This window comes from Panulirus ornatus, chromosome 45 (assembly GCF_036320965.1).
Source record: "Panulirus ornatus isolate Po-2019 chromosome 45, ASM3632096v1, whole genome shotgun sequence".
Lineage (NCBI taxonomy): Eukaryota > Metazoa > Arthropoda > Malacostraca > Decapoda > Palinuridae > Panulirus > Panulirus ornatus.
Window position 1 is genome coordinate 582619 of NC_092268.1, and position 20118 is coordinate 602736.

Below are 20118 nucleotides of genomic sequence, written 5' to 3' on the forward strand. Positions count from 1 at the left end.
AATTAATGGTTATCAAAATAAAAAGACAAATAAGGTTTATTTAAATCCCTTTGGACCGCCAAAGGAATTACAGGGGCATAGAGGCATCAAAGGGAAGAAACTTTGGAAAGCTTCTTTAACCATTTGGGGATGCCAAAGGAAGAGAATTGGGGAGGCATCCAAGAATTTAGAGGAAAATTGAAGGATTATAAACCCTTTGGCGTCTTCAAAGGTTTACAGGGAAAATAAAAGGATATAAGAATTAAACCTAGGTCCTAAAAGCGTTGGGTCCAAAAAAGTGCATGGCATCCAAAAATAAAAGACAAATTAAAGGTTTTATTTAAATCCCTTTGGACGCCAAAGGAATTAAGGGCATAGAGGCATCAAAAGGAAAGAAAATTTGGAAAGATTACTTTAATGCCACTTTGGGGATCCAAAGGGCAAGAGAATTGCTGGAGCATCAAAAATTAGAGGAAAATAGGAAGGATTAATCTAAATCCCCTTTGCGTCTTCAAAGGCCTTTACAGGGGAATATGGCATCGAAGGAAAGAGACAATTAAAGTTTACTTAAACCTTTAGGGTGCCAAATCCAATACATTTAATGGTGGCTCCAAAAATAAAAAACAAATAAAGTTATTAAATCCCTTTGGTCCGCCAAGCAATAAGGGCATAAGGCATCAAAAGGAAGAAACATTGAAAGTTACTTTAATCCACTTTGGGGAGCCAAAGGGAAGAGAATTGGTGAGGCATCAAAATTTAGAGGAAAATTGAGGATTATTAAATCCCCTTTGGGTCTTAAAGGCCTTTAGAGGGAATATGATTGAAGGGAAAGACAATTAAAAGTTTCTTAAAAGACGTTTAGGGGTCCAAAGCCAATAAGTTATGGGCATCAAATAAAAAAAATTAAGTTTATTTAAATCCCCTTTGGCGCCAAAGGAATAAGGGTGAGGCATCAAAAGGAAAGAAACATTTAAAGCTTACTTTAAAGCCACTTTGGGGATGCCAAAGGGAAGAGAATCGGAGGATCAAAATTTAGAGGAAAATTGAAGGATTATCTAATCTTTCTCTTAAAGGCTTTAAGGAATACTCCTGAAGGGAAGGACAATAAGTTACTTAAAGACTTGGGTCCAGTCCAATACAGTTGCATGTGGATCAAAATTAAAAAAGAAAATTAAGTTTATTTAAATCCCTTTGGCCCAAGTTAAGGATAGCTAAAGGAAAGAAACATTGAAAGTTACTTACCTTTGGGAGCAAGGCAAAAATAGACAAATTTAAAATTGAGGATAAACTGGCGCTCAAGGCTTTAAGGATTGCATTGGGAGCAAATAAATTCTAAGACTTTAGGGTGAAGCATACATTCTTGCTTAAATAAAAAATACGGTTATAACTTGGCCAAAGGCATTAAGGGGCATAGAGCATCAAAAAAAATTGGAACTATTATCCTTTGGGGAGCAAAGGAGAATCGGAGAAAATTTAGAATGGATAATTAAATCTGCGTTAAGTTTAAGGAATAGGATCTAAGAGGCTTAAAGCTTAAAGACTTTAGGAAACAATACGTTTGGTGCTCCAATAAAAAATAGGTATCAAAATAAAAAGAAAATTAAGGTTATTTAAATCCCTTTGGAGCCGCCAAAGGCAATTACAGGGCATAGAGGCATCAAAAGGAAAGAAACATTTGGAAAGCTTATTTAATGCCACTTTGGGATGCCAAAGGGCAAGAGAATTGCGGGAGGATCCAAATTTAGAGGAAATTGAAGGATTAATCTAAATCCCCTTTGCGTTTAAGCCTTTACAGGGAATACTGCATCTAAGGAAAGAGACAATTTAAAAGTTTCTTAAAAGACGTTTAGGGGGCCAAGTCCAATACAGTTGCATGTGGCATCCAAAATAAAAGACAAATAAGTTATTTAAATCCCCTTTGGTCCGCCAAAGGAATTAAGGGCATAAGGCATCAAAGGGAAAGAAACATTTGAAAGCTTACTTTAATGCCACTTTGGGATGCCAAAGGCAGAGAATTGCGTTGAGGCATCCAAAAATTTAGAGGAAAATTGAAGGATTAATCTAAATCCCCTTTGGCGTCTTCAAAGGCCTTTACAGGGGAATACTGGCATCTGAAGGGAAAGAGACAATTAAAAGTTTACTTAAAAGACCGTTTAGGGGTGCCAAAGTCCAATACAGTTGCATGATGTCTTCCAAAAATAAAAAGACAAATTAACGGTTTACTTTAAATCCCCTTTGGAGCCGCCAAAGGCAATTACAGGGGCATAGAGGCATCAAAAGGGAAAGAAACATTTGGAAAGCTTACTTTAATGCCACTTTGGGGATGCCAAAGGGCAAGAGAATTGCGGTGAGGCATCCAAAAATTTAGAGGAAAATTGAAGGATTAATCTAAATCCCCTTTGGCGTCTTCAAAGGCCTTTACAGGGGAATAATGGCATCTAAAGGGAAAGAGACAAATTAAAAGTTTCCTTAAAAGACCGTTTAGTGGTGCCAAAGTCCAATACAGTTGCATGATGTCTTCCAAAAATAAAAAGAGAAATTAACTGTTAAGTTTAAATCCCCTTTGGAGCCGCCAAAGGCAATTACAGGGGCATAGAGGCATCAAAAGGGAAAGAAACATTTGGAAAGCTTACTTTAATGCCACTTTGGGGATGCCAAAGGGCAAGAGAATTGCGGTGAGGCATCCAAAAATTTAGAGGAAAATTGAAGGATTAATCTAAATCCCCTTTGGCGTCTTCAAAGGCCTTTACAGGGGAATACTGGCATCTGAAGGGAAAGAGACAATTAAAAGTTTACTTAAAAGACCGTTTAGGGGTGCCAAAGTCCAATACAGTTGCATGATGTCATCCAAAAATAAAAAGACAAATTAACGGTTTACTTTAAATCCCCTTTGGAGCCGCCAAAGGCAATTACAGGGGCATAGAGGCATCAAAAGGGAAAGAAACATTTGGAAAGCTTACTTTAATGCCACTTTGGGGATGCCAAAGGGCAAGAGAATTGCGGTGAGGCATCCAAAAATTTAGAGGAAAATTGAAGGATTAATCTAAATCCCCTTTGGCGTCTTCAAAGGCCTTTACAGGGGAATACTGGCATCTGAAGGGAAAGAGACAAATTAAAAGTTTACTTAAAAGACCGTTTAGTGGTGCCAAAGTCCAATACAGTTGCATGATGTCTTCAAAAATAAAAAGACAAATTAACGGTTTACTTTAAATCCCCTTTGGAGCCGCCAAAGGCAATTACAGGGGCATAGAGGCATCAAAAGGGAAAGAAACATTTGGAAAGCTTACTTTAATGCCACTTTGGGGATGCCAAAGGGCAAGAGAATTGCGGTGAGGCATCCAAAAATTTAGAGGAAAATTGAAGGATTAATCTAAATCCCCTTTGGCGTCTTCAAAGGCCTTTACAGGGGAATAATGGCATCTAAAGGGAAAGAGACAAATTAAAAGTTTCCTTAAAAGACCGTTTAGTGGTGCCAAAGTCCAATACAGTTGCATGATGTCTTCCAAAAATAAAAAGAGAAATTAACTGTTAAGTTTAAATCCCCTTTGGAGCCGCCAAAGGCAATTACAGGGGCATAGAGGCATCAAAAGGGAAAGAAACATTTGGAAAGCTTACTTTAATGCCACTTTGGGGATGCCAAAGGGCAAGAGAATTGCGGTGAGGCATCCAAAAATTTAGAGGAAAATTGAAGGATTAATCTAAATCCCCTTTGGCGTCTTCAAAGGCCTTTACAGGGGAATACTGGCATCTGAAGGGAAAGAGACAAATTAAAAGTTTACTTAAAAGACCGTTTAGTGGTGCCAAAGTCCAATACAGTTGCATGATGTCATCCAAAAATAAAAAGAGAAATTAACGGTTTACTTTAAATCCCCTTTGGAGCCGCCAAAGGCAATTACAGGGGCATAGAGGCATCAAAAGGGAAAGAAACATTTGGAAAGCTTACTTTAATGCCACTTTGGGGATGCCAAAGGGCAAGAGAATTGCGGTGAGGCATCCAAAAATTTAGAGGAAAATTGAAGGATTAATCTAAATCCCCTTTGGCGTCTTCAAAGGCCTTTACAGGGGAATACTGGCATCTGAAGGGAAAGAGACAAATTAAAAGTTTACTTAAAAGACCGTTTAGGGGTGCCAAAGTCCAATACAGTTGCATGATGTCATCCAAAAATAAAAAGAGAAATTAACGGTTTACTTTAAATCCCCTTTGGAGCCGCCAAAGGCAATTACAGGGGCATAGAGGCATCAAAAGGGAAAGAAACATTTGGAAAGCTTACTTTAATGCCACTTTGGGGATGCCAAAGGGCAAGAGAATTGCGGTGAGGCATCCAAAAATTTAGAGGAAAATTGAAGGATTAATCTAAATCCCCTTTGGCGTCTTCAAAGGCCTTTACAGGGGAATACTGGCATCTGAAGGGAAAGAGACAAATTAAAAGTTTACTTAAAAGACCGTTTAGTGGTGCCAAAGTCCAATACAGTTGCATGATGTCATCCAAAAATAAAAAGACAAATTAACGGTTTACTTTAAATCCCCTTTGGAGCCGCCAAAGGCAATTACAGGGGCATAGAGGCATCAAAAGGGAAAGAAACATTTGGAAAGCTTACTTTAATGCCACTTTGGGGATGCCAAAGGGCAAGAGAATTGCGGTGAGGCATCCAAAAATTTAGAGGAAAATTGAAGGATTAATCTAAATCCCCTTTGGCGTCTTCAAAGGCCTTTACAGGGGAATAATGGCATCTAAAGGGAAAGAGACAAATTAAAAGTTTCCTTAAAAGACCGTTTAGTGGTGCCAAAGTCCAATACAGTTGCATGATGTCTTCCAAAAATAAAAAGAGAAATTAACTGTTAAGTTTAAATCCCCTTTGGAGCCGCCAAAGGCAATTACAGGGGCATAGAGGCATCAAAAGGGAAAGAAACATTTGGAAAGCTTACTTTAATGCCACTTTGGGGATGCCAAAGGGCAAGAGAATTGCGGTGAGGCATCCAAAAATTTAGAGGAAAATTGAAGGATTAATCTAAATCCCCTTTGGCGTCTTCAAAGGCCTTTACAGGGGAATACTGGCATCTAAAGGGAAAGAGACAATTAAAAGTTTACTTAAAAGACCGTTTAGTGGTGCCAAAGTCCAATACAGTTGCATGATGTCATCCAAAAATAAAAAGAGAAATTAACGGTTTACTTTAAATCCCCTTTGGAGCCGCCAAAGGCAATTACAGGGGCATAGAGGCATCAAAAGGGAAAGAAACATTTGGAAAGCTTACTTTAATGCCACTTTGGGGATGCCAAAGGGCAAGAGAATTGCGGTGAGGCATCCAAAAATTTAGAGGAAAATTGAAGGATTAATCTAAATCCCCTTTGGCGTCTTCAAAGGCCTTTACAGGGGAATACTGGCATCTGAAGGGAAAGAGACAATTAAAAGTTTACTTAAAAGACCGTTTAGGGGTGCCAAAGTCCAATACAGTTGCATGATGTCATCCAAAAATAAAAAGACAAATTAACGGTTTACTTTAAATCCCCTTTGGAGCCGCCAAAGGCAATTACAGGGGCATAGAGGCATCAAAAGGGAAAGAAACATTTGGAAAGCTTACTTTAATGCCACTTTGGGGATGCCAAAGGGCAAGAGAATTGCGGTGAGGCATCCAAAAATTTAGAGGAAAATTGAAGGATTAATCTAAATCCCCTTTGGCGTCTTCAAAGGCCTTTACAGGGGAATACTGGCATCTGAAGGGAAAGAGACAAATTAAAAGTTTACTTAAAAGACCGTTTAGGGGTGCCAAAGTCCAATACAGTTGCATGATGTCATCCAAAAATAAAAAGAGAAATTAACGGTTTACTTTAAATCCCCTTTGGAGCCGCCAAAGGCAATTACAGGGGCATAGAGGCATCAAAAGGGAAAGAAACATTTGGAAAGCTTACTTTAATGCCACTTTGGGGATGCCAAAGGGCAAGAGAATTGCGGTGAGGCATCCAAAAATTTAGAGGAAAATTGAAGGATTAATCTAAATCCCCTTTGGCGTCTTCAAAGGCCTTTACAGGGGAATAATGGCATCTAAAGGGAAAGAGACAAATTAAAAGTTTCCTTAAAAGACCGTTTAGTGGTGCCAAAGTCCAATACAGTTGCATGATGTCTTCCAAAAATAAAAAGAGAAATTAACTGTTAAGTTTAAATCCCCTTTGGAGCCGCCAAAGGCAATTACAGGGGCATAGAGGCATCAAAAGGGAAAGAAACATTTGGAAAGCTTACTTTAATGCCACTTTGGGGATGCCAAAGGGCAAGAGAATTGCGGTGAGGCATCCAAAAATTTAGAGGAAAATTGAAGGATTAATCTAAATCCCCTTTGGCGTCTTCAAAGGCCTTTACAGGGGAATAATGGCATCTAAAGGGAAAGAGACAAATTAAAAGTTTCCTTAAAAGACCGTTTAGTGGTGCCAAAGTCCAATACAGTTACATGATGTCTTCCAAAAATAAAAAGAGAAATTAACTGTTAAGTTTAAATCCCCTTTGGAGCCGCCAAAGGCAATTACAGGGGCATAGAGGCATCAAAAGGGAAAGAAACATTTGGAAAGCTTACTTTAATGCCACTTTGGGGATGCCAAAGGGCAAGAGAATTGCGGTGAGGCATCCAAAAATTTAGAGGAAAATTGAAGGATTAATCTAAATCCCCTTTGGCGTCTTCAAAGGCCTTTACAGGGGAATAATGGCATCTAAAGGGAAAGAGACAAATTAAAAGTTTCCTTAAAAGACCGTTTAGTGGTGCCAAAGTCCAATACAGTTAAATGATGTCTTCCAAAAATAAAAAGAGAAATTAACTGTTAAGTTTAAATCCCCTTTGGAGCCGCCAAAGGCAATCACAGGGGCATAGAGGCATCAAAAGGGAAAGAAACATTTGGAAAGCTTACTTAATGCCACTTTGGGGATGACAAAGGGCAAGAGAATTGCGGTGAGGCATCCAAAAATTTAGAGGAAAATTGAAGGATTAATCTAAATCCCCTTTGGCGTCTTCAAAGGCCTTTAGAGCGGAATACTGGCATCTGAAGGGAAAGAGACAATTCAAAAGTTTACTTAAAAGACCGTTTAGGGGTGCCAAGGTCCAATACAGTTGCATGGTGGCATCCAAAAATAAAAAGACAAATTAACGGTTTACTTTAGATCCCCTTTGGAGCCGCCAAAGGTAATTAGAGGGGCATAGAGGCATCAAAAGGGAAAGAAACATTTGGAAAGCTTACTTTAATGCCACTTTGGGGATGCCAAAGGGCAAGAGAATTGCGGTGAGGCATCCAAAAATTTAGAGGAAAATTGAAGGATTAATCTAAATCCCCTTTGGCGTCTTCAAAGGCCTTTACAGGGGAATACTGGCATCTGAAGGGAAAGAGACAATTTAAAAGTTTACTTAAAAGACCGTTTAGGGGTGCCAAAGTCCAATACAGTTGCATGATGTCATCCAAAAATAAAAAGAGAAATTAACGGTTTACTTTAAATCCCCTTTGGAGCCGCCAAAGGCAATTACAGGGGCATAGAGGCATCAAAAGGGAAAGAAACATTTGGAAAGCTTACTTTAATGCCACTTTGGGGATGCTAAAGGGCAAGAGAATTGCGGTGAGGCATCCAAAAATTTAGAGGAAAATTGAAGGATTAATCTAAATCCCCTTTGGCGTCTTCAAAGGCCTTTACAGGGGAATAATGGCATCTAAAGGGAAAGAGACAAATTAAAAGTTTCCTTAAAAGACCGTTTAGTGGTGCCAAAGTCCAATACAGTTCCATGATGTCTTCCAAAAATAAAAAGAGAAATTAACTGTTAAGTTTAAATCCCCTTTGGAGCCGCCAAAGGCAATTACAGGGGCATAGAGGCATCAAAAGGGAAAGAAACATTTGGAAAGCTTACTTTAATGCCACTTTGGGGATGCCAAAGGGCAAGAGAATTGCGGTGAGGCATCCAAAAATTTAGAGGAAAATTGAAGGATTAATCTAAATCCCCTTTGGCGTCTTCAAAGGCCTTTACAGGGGAATACTGGCATCTGAAGGGAAAGAGACAAATTAAAAGTTTACTTAAAAGACCGTTTAGGGGTGCCAAAGTCCAATACAGTTGCATGATGTCATCCAAAAATAAAAAGACAAATTAACGGTTTACTTTAAATCCCCTTTGGAGCCGCCAAAGGCAATTACAGGGGCATAGAGGCATCAAAAGGGAAAGAAACATTTGGAAAGCTTACTTTAATGCCACTTTGGGGATGCCAAAGGGCAAGAGAATTGCGGTGAGGCATCCAAAAATTTAGAGGAAAATTGAAGGATTAATCTAAATCCCCTTTGGCGTCTTCAAAGGCCTTTACAGGGGAATACTGGCATCTGAAGGGAAAGAGACAATTAAAAGTTTACTTAAAAGACCGTTTAGGGGTGCCAAAGTCCAATACAGTTGCATGATGTCATCCAAAAATAAAAAGACAAATTAACGGTTTACTTTAAATCCCCTTTGGAGCCGCCAAAGGCAATTACAGGGGCATAGAGGCATCAAAAGGGAAAGAAACATTTGGAAAGCTTACTTTAATGCCACTTTGGGGATGCCAAAGGGCAAGAGAATTGCGGTGAGGCATCCAAAAATTTAGAGGAAAATTGAAGGATTAATCTAAATCCCCTTTGGCGTCTTCAAAGGCCTTTACAGGGGAATAATGGCATCTAAAGGGAAAGAGACAAATTAAAAGTTTCCTTAAAAGACCGTTTAGTGGTGCCAAAGTCCAATACAGTTGCATGATGTCTTCCAAAAATAAAAAGAGAAATTAACTGTTAAGTTTAAATCCCCTTTGGAGCCGCCAAAGGCAATTACAGGGGCATAGAGGCATCAAAAGGGAAAGAAACATTTGGAAAGCTTACTTTAATGCCACTTTGGGGATGCCAAAGGGCAAGAGAATTGCGGTGAGGCATCCAAAAATTTAGAGGAAAATTGAAGGATTAATCTAAATCCCCTTTGGCGTCTTCAAAGGCCTTTACAGGGGAATACTGGCATCTGAAGGGAAAGAGACAATTTAAAAGTTTACTTAAAAGACCGTTTAGGGGTGCCAAAGTCCAATACAGTTGCATGATGTCTTCCAAAAATAAAAAGAGAAATTAACGGTTTACTTTAAATCCCCTTTGGAGCCGCCAAAGGCAATTACAGGGGCATAGAGGCATCAAAAGGGAAAGAAACATTTGGAAAGCTTACTTTAATGCCACTTTGGGGATGCCAAAGGGCAAGAGAATTGCGGTGAGGCATCCAAAAATTTAGAGGAAAATTGAAGGATTAATCTAAATCCCCTTTGGCGTCTTCAAAGGCCTTTACAGGGGAATACTGGCATCTGAAGGGAAAGAGACAAATTAAAAGTTTACTTAAAAGACCGTTTAGTGGTGCCAAAGTCCAATACAGTTACATGATGTCTTCCAAAAATAAAAAGACAAATTAACGGTTTACTTTAAATCCCCTTTGGAGCCGCCAAAGGCAATTACAGGGGCATAGAGGCATCAAAAGGGAAAGAAACATTTGGAAAGCTTACTTTAATGCCACTTTGGGGATGCTAAAGGGCAAGAGAATTGCGGTGAGGCATCCAAAAATTTAGAGGAAAATTGAAGGATTAATCTAAATCCCCTTTGGCGTCTTCAAAGGCCTTTACAGGGGAATAATGGCATCTAAAGGGAAAGAGACAAATTAAAAGTTTCCTTAAAAGACCGTTTAGTGGTGCCAAAGTCCAATACAGTTGCATGATGTCTTCCAAAAATAAAAAGAGAAATTAACTGTTAAGTTTAAATCCCCTTTGGAGCCGCCAAAGGCAATTACAGGGGCATAGAGGCATCAAAAGGGAAAGAAACATTTGGAAAGCTTACTTTAATGCCACTTTGGGGATGCCAAAGGGCAAGAGAATTGCGGTGAGGCATCCAAAAATTTAGAGGAAAATTGAAGGATTAATCTAAATCCCCTTTGGCGTCTTCAAAGGCCTTTACAGGGGAATAATGGCATCTAAAGGGAAAGAGACAAATTAAAAGTTTCCTTAAAAGACCGTTTAGTGGTGCCAAAGTCCAATACAGTTAAATGATGTCTTCCAAAAATAAAAAGAGAAATTAACGGTTTACTTTAAATCCCCTTTGGAGCCGCCAAAGGCAATTACAGGGGCATAGAGGCATCAAAAGGGAAAGAAACATTTGGAAAGCTTACTTTAATGCCACTTTGGGGATGACAAAGGGCAAGAGAATTGCGGTGAGGCATCCAAAAATTTAGAGGAAAATTGAAGGATTAATCTAAATCCCCTTTGGCGTCTTCAAAGGCCTTTACAGGGGAATACTGGCATCTAAAGGGAAAGAGACAATTAAAAGTTTACTTAAAAGACCGTTTAGTGGTGCCAAAGTCCAATACAGTTGCATGATGTCATCCAAAAATAAAAAGAGAAATTAACGGTTACGTTTAAATCCCCTTTGGAGCCGCCAAAGGCAATTACAGGGGCATAGAGGCATCAAAAGGGAAAGAAACATTTGGAAAGCTTACTTTAATGCCACTTTGGGGATGCCAAAGGGCAAGAGAATTGCGGTGAGGCATCCAAAAATTTAGAGGAAAATTGAAGGATTAATCTAAATCCCCTTTGGCGTCTTCAAAGGCCTTTACAGGGGAATACTGGCATCTGAAGGGAAAGAGACAATTAAAAGTTTACTTAAAAGACCGTTTAGGGGTGCCAAAGTCCAATACAGTTGCATGATGTCATCCAAAAATAAAAAGACAAATTAACGGTTTACTTTAAATCCCCTTTGGAGCCGCCAAAGGCAATTACAGGGGCATAGAGGCATCAAAAGGGAAAGAAACATTTGGAAAGCTTACTTTAATGCCACTTTGGGGATGCCAAAGGGCAAGAGAATTGCGGTGAGGCATCCAAAAATTTAGAGGAAAATTGAAGGATTAATCTAAATCCCCTTTGGCGTCTTCAAAGGCCTTTACAGGGGAATAATGGCATCTAAAGGGAAAGAGACAAATTAAAAGTTTCCTTAAAAGACCGTTTAGTGGTGCCAAAGTCCAATACAGTTACATGATGTCTTCCAAAAATAAAAAGAGAAATTAACTGTTAAGTTTAAATCCCCTTTGGAGCCGCCAAAGGCAATTACAGGGGCATAGAGGCATCAAAAGGGAAAGAAACATTTGGAAAGCTTACTTTAATGCCACTTTGGGGATGCCAAAGGGCAAGAGAATTGCGGTGAGGCATCCAAAAATTTAGAGGAAAATTGAAGGATTAATCTAAATCCCCTTTGGCGTCTTCAAAGGCCTTTACAGGGGAATAATGGCATCTAAAGGGAAAGAGACAAATTAAAAGTTTCCTTAAAAGACCGTTTAGTGGTGCCAAAGTCCAATACAGTTAAATGATGTCTTCCAAAAATAAAAAGAGAAATTAACTGTTAAGTTTAAATCCCCTTTGGAGCCGCCAAAGGCAATTACAGGGGCATAGAGGCATCAAAAGGGAAAGAAACATTTGGAAAGCTTACTTTAATGCCACTTTGGGGATGACAAAGGGCAAGAGAATTGCGGTGAGGCATCCAAAAATTTAGAGGAAAATTGAAGGATTAATCTAAATCCCCTTTGGCGTCTTCAAAGGCCTTTAGAGCGGAATACTGGCATCTGAAGGGAAAGAGACAATTCAAAAGTTTACTTATAAGACCGTTTAGGGGTGCCAAGGTCCAATACAGTTGCATGGTGGCATCCAAAAATAAAAAGACAAATTAACGGTTTACTTTAGATCCCCTTTGGAGCCGCCAAAGGTAATTAGAGTGGCATAGAGGCATCAAAAGGGAAAGAAACATTTGGAAAGCTTACTTTAATGCCACTTTGGGGATGCCAAAGGGCAAGAGAATTGCGGTGAGGCATCCAAAAATTTAGAGGAAAATTGAAGGATTAATCTAAATCCCCTTTGGCGTCTTCAAAGGCCTTTACAGGGGAATACTGGCATCTGAAGGGAAAGAGACAATTTAAAAGTTTACTTAAAAGACCGTTTAGGGGTGCCAAAGTCCAATACAGTTGCATGATGTTATCTAAAAATAAATAGACAAATTAACGGTTTACTTTAAATCCCCTTTGGAGCCGCCAAAGGCAATTACAGGAGCATAGAGGCATCAAAAGGGAGAGAAACATTTGGAAAGCTTACTTTAATGCCACTTTGGGGATGCTAAAGGGCAAGAGAATTGCGGTGAGGCATCCAAAAATTTAGAGGAAAATTGAAGGATTAATCTAAATCCCCTTTGGCGTCTTCAAAGGCCTTTACAGGGGAATAATGGCATCTAAAGGGAAAGAGACAAATTAAAAGTTTCCTTAAAAGACCGTTTAGTGGTGCCAAAGTCCAATACAGTTGCATGATGTCTTCCAAAAATAAAAAGAGAAATTAACTGTTAAGTTTAAATCCCCTTTGGAGCCGCCAAAGGCAATTACAGGGGCATAGAGGCATCAAAAGGGAAAGAAGCATTTGGAAAGCTTACTTTAATGCCACTTTGGGGATGCCAAAGGGCAAGAGAATTGCGGTGAGGCATCCAAAAATTTAGAGGAAAATTGAAGGATTAATCTAAATCCCCTTTGGCGTCTTCAAAGGCCTTTACAGGGGAATAATGGCATCTAAAGGGAAAGAGACAAATTAAAAGTTTCCTTAAAAGACCGTTTAGTGGTGCCAAAGTCCAATACAGTTAAATGATGTCTTCCAAAAATAAAAAGAGAAATTAACTGTTAAGTTTAAATCCCCTTTGGAGCCGCCAAAGGCAATTACAGGGGCATAGAGGCATCAAAAGGGAAAGAAACATTTGGAAAGCTTACTTTAATGCCACTTTGGGGATGACAAAGGGCAAGAGAATTGCGGTGAGGCATCCAAAAATTTAGAGGAAAATTGAAGGATTAATCTAAATCCCCTTTGGCGTCTTCAAAGGCCTTTACAGGGGAATACTGGCATCTGAAGGGAAAGAGACAATTAAAAGTTTACTTAAAAGACCGTTTAGGGGTGCCAAAGGTCCAATACAGTTGCATGATGTCATCCAAAAATAAAAAGACAAATTAACGGTTTACTTTAAATCCCCTTTGGAGCCGCCAAAGGCAATTACAGGGGCATAGAGGCATCAAAAGGGAAAGAAACATTTGGAAAGCTTACTTTAATGCCACTTTGGGGATGCCAAAGGGCAAGAGAATTGCGGTGAGGCATCCAAAAATTTAGAGGAAAATTGAAGGATTAATCTAAATCCCCTTTGGCGTCTTCAAAGGCCTTTACAGGGGAATACTGGCATCTGAAGGGAAAGAGACAAATTAAAAGTTTACTTAAAAGACCGTTTAGTGGTGCCAAAGTCCAATACAGTTGCATGATGTCATCCAAAAATAAAAAGAGAAATTAACGGTTTACTTTAAATCCCCTTTGAAGCCGCCAAAGGCAATTACAGGGGCATAGAGGCATCAAAAGGGAAAGAAACATTTGGAAAGCTTACTTTAATGCCACTTTGGGGATGCCAAAGGGCAAGAGAATTGCGGTGAGGCATCCAAAAATTTAGAGGAAAATTGAAGGATTAATCTAAATCCCCTTTGGCGTCTTCAAAGGCCTTTACAGGGGAATAATGGCATCTAAAGGGAAAGAGACAAATTAAAAGTTTCCTTAAAAGACCGTTTAGTGGTGCCAAAGTCCAATACAGTTACATGATGTCTTCCAAAAATAAAAAGAGAAATTAACTGTTAAGTTTAAATCCCCTTTGGAGCCGCCAAAGGCAATTACAGGGGCATAGAGGCATCAAAAGGGAAAGAAACATTTGGAAAGCTTACTTTAATGCCACTTTGGGGATGCCAAAGGGCAAGAGAATTGCGGTGAGGCATCCAAAAATTTAGAGGAAAATTGAAGGATTAATCTAAATCCCCTTTGGCGTCTTCAAAGGCCTTTACAGGGGAATAATGGCATCTAAAGGGAAAGAGACAAATTAAAAGTTTCCTTAAAAGACCGTTTAGTGGTGCCAAAGTCCAATACAGTTAAATGATGTCTTCCAAAAATAAAAAGAGAAATTAACTGTTAAGTTTAAATCCCCTTTGGAGCCGCCAAAGGCAATCACAGGGGCATAGAGGCATCAAAAGGGAAAGAAACATTTGGAAAGCTTACCTTAATGCCACTTTGGGGATGACAAAGGGCAAGAGAATTGCGGTGAGGCATCCAAAATTTAGAGGAAAATTGAAGGATTAATCTAAATCCCCTTTGGCGTCTTCAAAAGCCTTTAGAGCGGAATACTGGAATCTGAAGGGAAAGAGACAATTCAAAAGTTTACTTATAAGACCGTTTAGGGGTGCCAAGGTCCAATACAGTTGCATGGTGGCATCCAAAAATAAAACAACAAATTAACGGTTTACTTTAGATCCCCTTTGGAGCCGCCAAAGGTAATTAGAGTGGCATAGAGGCATCAAAAGGGAAAGAAACATTTGGAAAGCTTACTTTAATGCCACTTTGGGGATGCCAAGGAGCAAGAGAATTGCGGTGAGGCATCCAAAAATTTAGAGGAAAATTGAAGGATTAATCTAAATCCCCTTTGGCGTCTTCAAAGGCCTTTACAGGGGAATACTGGCATCTGAAGGGAAAGAGACAATTTAAAAGTTTACTTAAAAGACCGTTTAGGGGTGCCAAAGTCCAATACAGTTACATGATGTTATCTAAAAATAAATAGACAAATTAACGGTTTACTTTAAATCCCCTTTGGAGCCGCCAAAGGCAATTACAGGAGCATAGAGGCATCAAAAGGGAGAGAAACATTTGGAAAGCTTAATTTAATGCCATTTTGGGGAAGCTAAAGGGCAAGAGAATTGCGGTGAGGCATCCAAAAATTTAGAGGAAAATTGAAGGATTAATCTAAATCCCCTTTGGCGTCTTCAAAGGCCTTTACAGGGGAATAATGGCATCTAAAGGGAAAGAGACAAATTAAAAGTTTCCTTAAAAGACCGTTTAGTGGTGCCAAAGTCCAATACAGTTGCATGATGTCTTCCAAAAATAAAAAGAGAAATTAACTGTTAAGTTTAAATCCCCTTTGGAGCCGCCAAAGGCAATTACAGGGGCATAGAGGCATCAAAAGGGAAAGAAACATTTGGAAAGCTTACTTTAATGCCACTTTGGGGATGCCAAAGGGCAAGAGAATTGCGGTGAGGCATCCAAAAATTTAGAGGAAAATTGAAGGATTAATCTAAATCCCCTTTGGCGTCTTCAAAGGCCTTTACAGGGGAATACTGGCATCTGAAGGGAAAGAGACAAATTAAAAGTTTACTTAAAAGACCGTTTAGTGGTGCCAAAGTCCAATACAGTTGCATGATGTCTTCCAAAAATAAAAAGACAAATTAACGGTTTACTTTAAATCCCCTTTGGAGCCGCCAAAGGCAATTACAGGGGCATAGAGGCATCAAAAGGGAAAGAAACATTTGGAAAGCTTACTTTAATGCCACTTTGGGGATGCAAAGGGCAAGAGAATTGCGGTGAGGCATCCAAAAATTTAGAGGAAAATTGAAGGATTAATCTAAATCCCCTTTGGCGTCTTCAAAGGCCTTTACAGGGGAATAATGGCATCTAAAGGGAAAGAGACAAATTAAAAGTTTCCTTAAAAGACCGTTTAGTGGTGCCAAAGTCCAATACAGTTGCATGATGTCTTCCAAAAATAAAAAGAGAAATTAACTGTTAAGTTTAAATCCCCTTTGGAGCCGCCAAAGGCAATTACAGGGGCATAGAGGCATCAAAAGGGAAAGAAAGCATTTGGAAAGCTTACTTTAATGCCACTTTGGGGATGCCAAAGGGCAAGAGAATTGCGGTGAGGCATCCAAAAATTTAGAGGAAAATTGAAGGATTAATCTAAATCCCCTTTGGCGTCTTCAAAGGCCTTTACAGGGGAATAATGGCATCTAAAGGGAAAGAGACAAATTAAAAGTTTCCTTAAAAGACCGTTTAGTGGTGCCAAAGTCCAATACAGTTAAATGATGTCTTCCAAAAATAAAAAGAGAAATTAACTGTTAAGTTTAAATCCCCTTTGGAGCCGCCAAAGGCAATCACAGGGGCATAGAGGCATCAAAAGGGAAAGAAACATTTGGAAAGCTTACCTTAATGCCACTTTGGGGATGACAAAGGGCAAGAGAATTGCGGTGAGGCATCCAAAAATTTAGAGGAAAATTGAAGGATTAATCTAAATCCCCTTTGGCGTCTTCAAAAGCCTTTAGAGCGGAATACTGGAATCTGAAGGGAAAGAGACAATTCAAAAGTTTACTTATAAGACCGTTTAGGGGTGCCAAGGTCCAATACAGTTGCATGGTGGCATCCAAAAATAAAACAACAAATTAACGGTTTACTTTAGATCCCCTTTGGAGCCGCCAAAGGTAATTAGAGTGGCATAGAGGCATCAAAAGGGAAAGAAACATTTGGAAAGCTTACTTTAATGCCACTTTGGGGATGCCAAGGAGCAAGAGAATTGCGGTGAGGCATCCAAAAATTTAGAGGAAAATTGAAGGATTAATCTAAATCCCCTTTGGCGTCTTCAAAGGCCTTTACAGGGGAATACTGGCATCTGAAGGGAAAGAGACAATTTAAAAGTTTACTTAAAAGACCGTTTAGGGGTGCCAAAGTCCAATACAGTTACATGATGTTATCTAAAAATAAATAGACAAATTAACGGTTTACTTTAAATCCCCTTTGGAGCCGCCAAAGGCAATTACAGGAGCATAGAGGCATCAAAAGGGAGAGAAACATTTGGAAAGCTTAATTTAATGCCACTTTGGGGAAGCTAAAGGGCAAGAGAATTGCGGTGAGGCATCCAAAAATTTAGAGGAAAATTGAAGGATTAATCTAAATCCCCTTTGGCGTCTTCAAAGGCCTTTACAGGGGAATAATGGCATCTAAAGGGAAAGAGACAAATTAAAAGTTTCCTTAAAAGACCGTTTAGTGGTGCCAAAGTCCAATACAGTTGCATGATGTCTTCCAAAAATAAAAAGAGAAATTAACTGTTAAGTTTAAATCCCCTTTGGAGCCGCCAAAGGCAATTACAGGGGCATAGAGGCATCAAAAGGGAAAGAAGCATTTGGAAAGCTTACTTTAATGCCACTTTGGGGATGCCAAAGGGCAAGAGAATTGCGGTGAGGCATCCAAAAATTTAGAGGAAAATTGAAGGATTAATCTAAATCCCCTTTGGCGTCTTCAAAGGCCTTTACAGGGGAATAATGGCATCTAAAGGGAAAGAGACAAATTAAAAGTTTCCTTAAAAGACCGTTTAGTGGTGCCAAAGTCCAATACAGTTAAATGATGTCTTCCAAAAATAAAAAGAGAAATTAACTGTTAAGTTTAAATCCCCTTTGGAGCCGCCAAAGGCAATTACAGGGGCATAGAGGCATCAAAAGGGAAAGAAACATTTGGAAAGCTTACTTTAATGCCACTTTGGGGATGACAAAGGGCAAGAGAATTGCGGTGAGGCATCCAAAAATTTAGAGGAAAATTGAAGGATTAATCTAAATCCCCTTTGGCGTCTTCAAAGGCCTTTAGAGCGGAATACTGGCATCTGAAGGGAAAGAGACAATTCAAAAGTTTACTTATAAGACCGTTTAGGGGTGCCAAGGTCCAATACAGTTGCATGGTGGCATCCAAAAATAAAAAGACAAATTAACGGTTTACTTTAGATCCCCTTTGGAGCCGCCAAAGGTAATTAGAGTGGCATAGAGGCATCAAAAGGGAAAGAAACATTTGGAAAGCTTACTTTAATGCCACTTTGGGGATGCCAAAGGAGCAAGAGAATTGCGGTGAGGCATCCAAAAATTTAGAGGAAAATTGAAGGATTAATCTAAATCCCCTTTGGCGTCTTCAAAGGCCTTTACAGGGGAATACTGGCATCTGAAGGGAAAGAGACAAATTAAAAGTTTACTTAAAAGACCGTTTAGGGGTGCCAAAGTCCAATACAGTTGCATGATGTCATCAAAAATAAAAAGACAAATTAACGGTTTACTTTAAATCCCCTTTGGAGCCGCCAAAGGCAATTACAGGGGCATAGAGGCATCAAAAGGGAAAGAAACATTTGGAAAGCTTACTTTAATGCCACTTTGGGGATGCCAAAGGGCAAGAGAATTGCGGTGAGGCATCCAAAAATTTAGAGGAAAATTGAAGGATTAATCTAAATCCCCTTTGGCGTCTTCAAAGGCCTTTACAGGGGAATAATGGCATCTAAAGGGAAAGAGACAAATTAAAAGTTTCCTTAAAAGACCGTTTAGTGGTGCCAAAGTCCAATACAGTTGCATGATGTCTTCCAAAAATAAAAAGAGAAATTAACTGTTAAGTTTAAATCCCCTTTGGAGCCGCCAAAGGCAATTACAGGGGCATAGAGGCATCAAAAGGGAAAGAAACATTTGGAAAGCTTACTTTAATGCCACTTTGGGGATGCCAAAGGGCAAGAGAATTGCGGTGAGGCATCCAAAAATTTAGAGGAAAATTGAAGGATTAATCTAAATCCCCTTTGGCGTCTTCAAAGGCCTTTACAGGGGAATAATGGCATCTAAAGGGAAAGAGACAAATTAAAAGTTTCCTTAAAAGACCGTTTAGTGGTGCCAAAGTCCAATACAGTTAAATGATGTCTTCCAAAAATAAAAAGAGAAATTAACTGTTAAGTTTAAATCCCCTTTGGAGCCGCCAAAGGCAATTACAGGGGCATAGAGGCATCAAAAGGGAAAGAAACATTTGGAAAGCTTACTTTAATGCCACTTTGGGGATGACAAAGGGCAAGAGAATTGCGGTGAGGCATCCAAAAATTTAGAGGAAAATTGAAGGATTAATCTAAATCCCCTTTGGCGTCTTCAAAGGCCTTTACAGGGGAATAATGGCATCTAAAGGGAAAGAGACAAATTAAAAGTTTCCTTAAAAGACCGTTTAGTGGTGCCAAAGTCCAATACAGTTACATGATGTCTTCCAAAAATAAAAAGAGAAATTAACTGTTAAGTTTAAATCCCCTTTGGAGCCGCCAAAGGCAATTACAGGGGCATAGAGGCATCAAAAGGGAAAGAAACATTTGGAAAGCTTACTTTAATGCCACTTTGGGGATGCCAAAGGGCAAGAGAATTGCGGTGAGGCATCCAAAAATTTAGAGGAAAATTGAAGGATTAATCTAAATCCCCTTTGGCGTCTTCAAAGCCTTTAGAGCGGAATACTGGAATCTGAAGGGAAAGAGACAATTCAAAAGTTTACTTATAAGACCGTTTAGGGGTGCCAAGGTCCAATACAGTTGCATGGTGGCATCCAAAAATAAAACAACAAATTAACGGTTTACTTTAGATCCCCTTTGGAGCCGCCAAAGGTAATTAGAGTGGCATAGAGGCATCAAAAGGGAAAGAAACATTTGGAAAGCTTACTTTAATGCCACTTTGGGGATGCCAAAGGAGCAAGAGAATTGCGGTGAGGCATCCAAAAATTTAGAGGAAAATTGAAGGATTAATCTAAATCCCCTTTGGCGTCTTCAAAGGCCTTTACAGGGGAATACTGGCATCTGAAGGGAAAGAGACAATTAAAAGTTTACTTAAAAGACCGTTTAGGGGTGCCAAAGTCCAATACAGTTGCATGATGTCATCTAAAAATAAAAAGACAAATTAACGGTTTACTTTAAATCCCCTTTGGAGCCGCCAAAGGCAATTACAGGGGCATAGAGGCATCAAAAGGGAAAGAAACATTTGGAAAGCTTACTTTAATGCCACTTTGGGGATGCCAAAGGGCAAGAGAATTGCGGTGAGGCATCCAAAAATTTAGAGGAAAATTGAAGGATTAATCTAAATCCCCTTTGGCGTCTTCAAAGGCCTTTACAGGGGAATAATGGCATCTAAAGGGAAAGAGACAAATTAAAAGTTTCCTTAAAAGACCGTTTAGTGGTGCCAAAGTCCAATACAGTTGCATGATGTCTTCCAAAAATAAAAAGAGAAATTAACTGTTAAGTTTAAATCCCCTTTGGAGCCGCCAAAGGCAATTACAGGGGCATAGAGGCATCAAAAGGGAAAGAAACATTTGGAAAGCTTACTTTAATGCCACTTTGGGGATGCCAAAGGGCAAGAGAATTGCGGTGAGGCATCCAAAAATTTAGAGGAAAATTGAAGGATTAATCTAAATCCCCTTTGGCGTCTTCAAAGGCCTTTACAGGGGAATAATGGCA

The 20118-nt window shown here is 39.3% G+C and overlaps 1 protein-coding gene across 36 annotated transcripts in view; it reads right to left on the reverse strand.

Annotated features, from left to right (window-relative positions):
* Positions 1-20118, reverse strand: part of LOC139762964 (uncharacterized) — a 614722-nt gene that overhangs the window by 292652 nt on the left and 301952 nt on the right. For 25 of the 36 annotated variants that reach the window (XM_071688334.1, XM_071688320.1, XM_071688337.1 and 22 more), the window contains exons 1-2: positions 16052-16416; positions 14085-14216 (exon numbers count right to left, since the gene is read on the reverse strand). The exons of 2 other annotated variants lie outside the window; for them this stretch is intronic. The gene's annotated coding sequence lies outside the window, so the exon portion shown is untranslated. Of the gene's footprint in view, positions 1-10150; positions 10276-14084; positions 14217-16051; positions 16417-17363; positions 17497-18675; positions 18768-20118 lie in introns of those variants that run through there. 9 more of the 36 variants (XM_071688318.1, XM_071688322.1, XM_071688321.1 and 6 more) reach the window with 4 other exon arrangements.